Source organism: Lactuca saligna, chromosome 2 (genome assembly GCF_052625555.1).
Source record: "Lactuca saligna cultivar CGN05327 chromosome 2, ASM5262555v1, whole genome shotgun sequence".
In the NCBI taxonomy this organism is placed as follows: domain Eukaryota; kingdom Viridiplantae; phylum Streptophyta; class Magnoliopsida; order Asterales; family Asteraceae; genus Lactuca; species Lactuca saligna.
Genome location: NC_136418.1, coordinates 25,880,845 through 25,887,144, shown reverse-complemented (window position 1 = coordinate 25,887,144; position 6,300 = coordinate 25,880,845).

Below are 6,300 nucleotides of genomic sequence, written 5' to 3'. Positions count from 1 at the left end.
GAGGTGAGTTATCCTCACTATATCGATAAGGTCTATGGCACCAAGGCTGGCCCTTTAGTTATTATTGTTATGGTATCCTATATCAGGTTATGATTTGTTAGATCGGAATCAAGGTAGACAGTATGCTATGCTCTTATGATCCGTAGGGATTTGTATGTTAGTGACCTGCTAGGTCGGTGCTCTAGTCACGAGAGAATTCTATGATTATGATCATTGAGATATATATGTTTGATGTTTGTATATGACATTATATGATAGTTATGTGCACATGGTTACTTACTTGTGGGTTGCGTTGAGGCGATCCTGCTTTATGCTGAAGGCTAACATACCCTATGAGTAGTCTGGGGAGACTGTAGGCCTAAGTGGCGGACCAGTCATGTCGAAGGCTCGCGATAGATCCAGATAGACTATAGGCCCTGTAGGGCGGTCCAGTCGACCGATGGCCCAGTATGCATGTTTATTGCTTGATTATTACTGATATGGTATTGTCTGTGTGGTATTGGTATTTTGGGGGTAGCTATCTAAGCCCTTGAGCTTAAAGTTTTTAGTTTATTGTTTCAGGTACTTCAGGAGATCATGGAAAGGCGAAGGCATGACCGTACGTCTCCTCATCCTTATGTTATGATGTTGGGACACTCTGATGGATAATGATTTGAAAAAAAATTTGTAAACAATGCTATTTGGTTTTTATTTATGATTGAAAAGTTCAAATTTGGCGTAAAATTTATGGATGTTACACCAAAGTGGCATTTGGATGGATTCAACTTCATGTTGTACTGGCCTAGGATGTCTAAGGCTTCTTCATGATCCGTTAGGTGATATTTAACTTTTTTGGACTTGACCACCATGTCATGAATGTAGACTTCCATCATTTCCCCCATATTTTCCTTAAACAACTTATTCACCAATTTCTGGTATGCTGCTCCTGTATTTTTGAGACCAAATGGCATAGTAGTGTAACAATAAATACTTTTTAGGGTTATGAACATTGTTTCCTCTTGTTTATAGGGTTCCATTTGGATCTGCTGGAATCCTGCTAATGCATCCATGAATGTCAGTAATTTGTGTCCAACTGTTGCATCTATCATGGAGTCAATATGTGGTAAAGGGAAATGATCCTTAGGACAAGCCTTGTTCAGATTTGTATAGTCCACACACATTCTCCATTTACCGTTCTTCTTTTGTACCATGACTACATTAGCTAGCTATCTTAGGAACATCACCTCCTTGATCATGCATATTTTGAGAAATTTTTCTACTTCTTCTTGTATAACTTGGTTTCTTTTGAGTGCAAATTTTCTTCTCTTTTGGTGTATTGGCCTGAAAGATGTGTCAATGTTAAGCTTATGAGTTATTATGCTTTTTTCAATACTTGTCATGTCCTCATGTCTCCATGATAATGTTTTGCTTCTGGTGTTGAGGAACTTTACACGATCTTGTTCGATTTGTTCAGGCATTGAGGATCCTATGAGAACTTTGGCTTCAGGATACTCAAGGTTCAGGGGAACTTCCTTTATGTCATGATCTATTTCTTCTAACATATCTCATGTCCCTTGCTTCAATTGCTATGCTTGTCATGTTATTGTTGAGGATTTCATCGAGATATTGTAGCATTCCTTGGATTCTTGTTCATCTCCTATGATCTTCACTATCTCCCATGGGGTGGGCATCTTTACACATTGATGGTAAATCGATGGGATGGCCTTCATTTAATGGTAGCCTACCTAATATGACATTATACAAAAATAATGGGTCAATTACACAAAAACATCTAATAGAATTTACTCCATCTATGTAGATTGGTAGCTTTATCTCGTTGATGGTGTGCTTAGTTTCTACGATGAAGCCGATTAGTTCTGAGGATCTTGTGATTATCTAGGATTCCGGGATGTTCATTCTCTTTAGTGAATCCATGGGTATGATGTTAACTGAGGATCCTCCATCGACGAGGATCCTTCTAACGAAGTGGTTGACAATATAGAGAGTAATCATTAGTCCATCGTTATGAGGATCCTAGACGTCTAGTCTGTCTGTTTTGTTGAAGATGATCTCCTTTTGGTTGGTGATCGTTGTGTTTTTTCATGGTCCTTTTTCATTCTCCGTTTTGGATACCTTGGCATGCGTTTTCACTATAGAGTAGGAGGTACCACAAATGTCAGATCTTCTTGAGATCATGTTGATCACCTTGGTATCAGCCGATAGGGGGGATCCTTGTATTTGAAGGATGTTTTGAGGATCCTGGTCTTTTTCTTTGGGTTTTTCCATTCTTATCCCAAGGATCTCTTTAAGATATCCTTTATCTAGAAGGTAGCTGATTTCCTTTCTTAGAGCTATGCAATCCTCCGTGACGTCACCAAAGTCCTCATGATATGCACACAGTTTGGACTTGTCCTTCCAAGAAGTGTATTTTTCTCCTTTCCTTGGCCACCTGACTTTGTCTCCAATATCCTTCATGGCAAAGATTACACCTGAAATATCGACAGAAAAAAAAATAGGCAGTAATTTTAGGGAAATCTTCGTCCTTCCCCTCATCTTCAAGGGAATTAAACCTATGATGGTCGTGTTTGGAGTAAGGCTTTGACTTGTAGGATCTTTGGGCCGAGGATTCAACCTTCCTATTAAGGTGATCATAGGATCTTGGTAGGTTGCTCCTTTCCTGGATCTCCTTGTTTTCTTTGAGTCTGATGAATCTTAATTCCCTGCTCCTAATTTCATCCACTCTCCTGCATGAGATCATTACGATATCCTCGTAGAAGGGAGAATCCTTCTTTAAACGCATTTTGAAGGCTTCGGCTGTAGTTGCCATGTCGATGTTGGGGATGCTCAAGGATTCCCTGCCAAACCTATTCACAAAAGTCCTAACGGATTCCTGAGGATCCTGAACCACTCGATAGAGATCACTAGTGATCTTTTTGAATGTCTTGCTTCAAGGGAATTGGCTATTAAATTAATTAATCAATTGATCAACTGATGTGGTTGAATAAGAAAGAACATTAAGGATCAATTTAGAGCCGAACCTGTGAAGGTAAATCCTAGACATGCAAAATGTGTCGTGTCGTTTCGGGTTCGTGTCATGTCAAGACATTAAACGTGTTAAAAGGGCTTAACCATAACCCGACCCGTTTAATTATTTTGTCTTGTCATGTCAACCCTTTTATTTTCATGTCGGGTTTCGAGTTAAGGTTTATACCTTATAAAAATGTTGTGTCATCTTGGGTTGACATATTTTAAAGGTTGGAAAGTAGGAGTTGTGGAGGCAAAAAGGAAAACCTTAAATATTGGAGTTGTGCGATGGAATGACAAAATATATAGTAAGTTTAGAAGTAAAAATGAGAAGAGTTAATGGTGGGGAGCAAAGAGATAGGTGGTGAGGATGACTAAAATTAAATAACTTTGAAAATTTAAATATTACTTATAATTCTTGAGATTGCCCACTATAAGTCTATAACATATACTATATTTATAAAAATATTAAATTTATAATAAATAGTATATAGTTAAATGGGTAGTATTCGAGTCATCTTCGACTCGAAAGTCTTGACCCTAACCCTACCCGTTTAATTATCGTTTCCTGTCGTATCAACCTATTTACGTAAACGTGTCAAAATCTCTAAGCCTAACCCATTAATTGCGTGTCGGGTTTTCGTGTCGTGTCATGTATTGCCATTTCTAGTAAAGCCAAAGCCCTTGCATAGGTAGGCTTCTTTCAAATGAGTGGGGATGTAAATACTTTCCACCCTCTCCCTATACTGTGCTACGTGCTCCTCAGGATTCATGGTTCCGCTGTATGGCTTCATGTTGGGGGTCTGGAAGCGTTTTTGAACTTCAGTGTCAGCTATCACTGGGATGAATCTAAAGATTTTGTGACTTGTAGGGGATGCTTCTGGCATCGAATGAACTACTCTGGGTACGCTTTAGATCATATGTCTTAGCTATTGTAGTTCCTTGGCGATGATCGGGCTCAAACCTGTGTCAAGATCTATACAATTAGTAGGATCTCTGTTATTAGGAGAATTAAAAGTTTCATTAGGATCCTAAATCTCACGACAGATCGCTGATGAGCCTAGATTGTCAAAGTTCAGGATCTTGGGTTGCAAGACGGAGGGTGATGCCTCTTGAGGCTTGCAAATTTTCGTCCTAATTCTCTCCACTTCCTTAAGAAGCATCCTATTATCCTCCTGCTGTTGGGCGACCTGTCGCTCCAGTTTATTCATTATAGCAAAGATTTCATTGTTGGAAATCACCACATGAGGATCCTGGAGTCCCGGAGTGACCGGAGAGGTGTTCTTCTTCGAAGTTTCAGATACTTTCTTGGGAGCTCCACCTGTGGTGGTGGTGGAAGGTTTTTATAGGATATGACAGGAATCAAGGAGGAGGTGAGATTCAATTGAGTAGACATGATTTTCTGAGGGCTTTTGAACACCACGGCCCCACGGTGGGCGCCAAATTTTTCTGGTCAAAAATCAACTAAGTGAGAATCAAACAAAGTGTATGAGAGGATGTCGTGTGTTGTTGACGAATCGTTTAGTGAAATTAGAACAATATTACGCGAGTGATTTAAAAGGAAAGCCCTTAATCATTGTTAGGATCTCTGACATAAAACCTTGGGAGGTGATAATGATCAGCTACCTTGATGATTTTATTGATTGAAATATAAGATTACAGAAAAAATAGAATGAGTATGAGTACAAGTGAGAGTATCACGCTAGAAGATCGTGTGTAGTGTGATGATTACAAGTCTTTTTGTGACAACCCGATATTTCAAGTCAATGTAATGACTTAAAGTCAAATATTGTAACCTATTTTTGAAATAATAAAAATACTGTCAAAAATGAAATGATCAAAAATCTTAATCCAAATGTACTAAGTGATAGATGCTGTAACAAGGTTTTCAAAAATATAGAGAACACTAAAATCCGAGTTATAACGATGAAGTTATGACCAATCGAATATCTGCAACACTGTTGGTAAATCACTGTTAAGCATAAAACACGAAATGTCATTAAAATAATTTCTAGCCTTAGGTAACTAAATGAAAGTATTAGCTATCATTAAACCGTAAACATATATAAAAAACGTCCAAATCTGACTTCTTATGAGGAAGTTATGATTTTTCTAAGTTTCAGTTATAACAGTAGACAACTAAAAACTTGAAATAGAGATTGAGCGAATTTGAGCCAATGCCATCTAACGGAGAACTAAATACCTAGACAATAGTACTACAACAGTAAAAATACAGACAAAAACGGACGTTGGGTGAAGATGTTATGGATTTTAAAGGACTTTTCCAGTCCCGGCCTGTTAAAAATATAATATTAAAAATAAAGTCAAAATTAGCCGACGGAATCTAATCAAAAGTTGTAGACCATAATCTCACCTACACGTGGATATAAAGAACGTCGAAATCAGAACTCGTATGCGAGAGATATGAATTTATGAAGTTCGGGACACGAAACCCCACACAATCAGGAAACTCACGACGTGAACCAGAAGCTCACGACATGAGCTAGTGATTGATGTGTGCCAGAGTCAGGCTAGCAGTCGTCGAGTCTATTGAGGAGATAAGATCAAGCTCACGACGTGAACAACTTCATGTTCACAACGTGAACCATTAAAATGCAACCTATAAATAGAGGTCAAGGTTTCCGACTTTGGCTACTCATTTTTATCCTTTCTCCTACATTTCTTATGTGTTTAACCCCTCAGGACTACCCCGACGCCCTAGTTTCATATCCAAGCTCTGACGGAAGTTCTAAGCCCCAAGATTTCCGAGAAATCGACTTCTTTTTGGTCAAAGTGTTGCCCGAGCAAAGTATCGTTTTCAGCAAATCGTCACTTCTACCAAGTGAGTTCATACCACTATCACTACACTTTCAAATGCTTTTAAATACTTTTAAGGGGGGAATACAAGTAAACACACGGTTAAAGTCGTGTGAAAACATCAATCTTTTTCTATACTTTTCATACTTTTGTTATAACTATCATACAAAAACGTTGGCATGCAAAACATCTGACGACACCACTTTACCCTCTCGGGATGAAATATGTTGATAAATAATAACATGCTTTATTTATCTTTTTACATAACATATCATGACAAGGGTATTCATTTTGGACATAAACATATACATTTGAAAATACGTGACTTAATTGAGAATATGTTATTCATTCATCTTCATCGTACCTATCAAGGTATACTAGAAAGCCCTGTTTTATAACCAGAGTCTCCATCCGAAGAACGTGATAAGTGTGTATAGATCTATATGGGACTGATGACACTGCACCCTGAGTGTTAGCTAC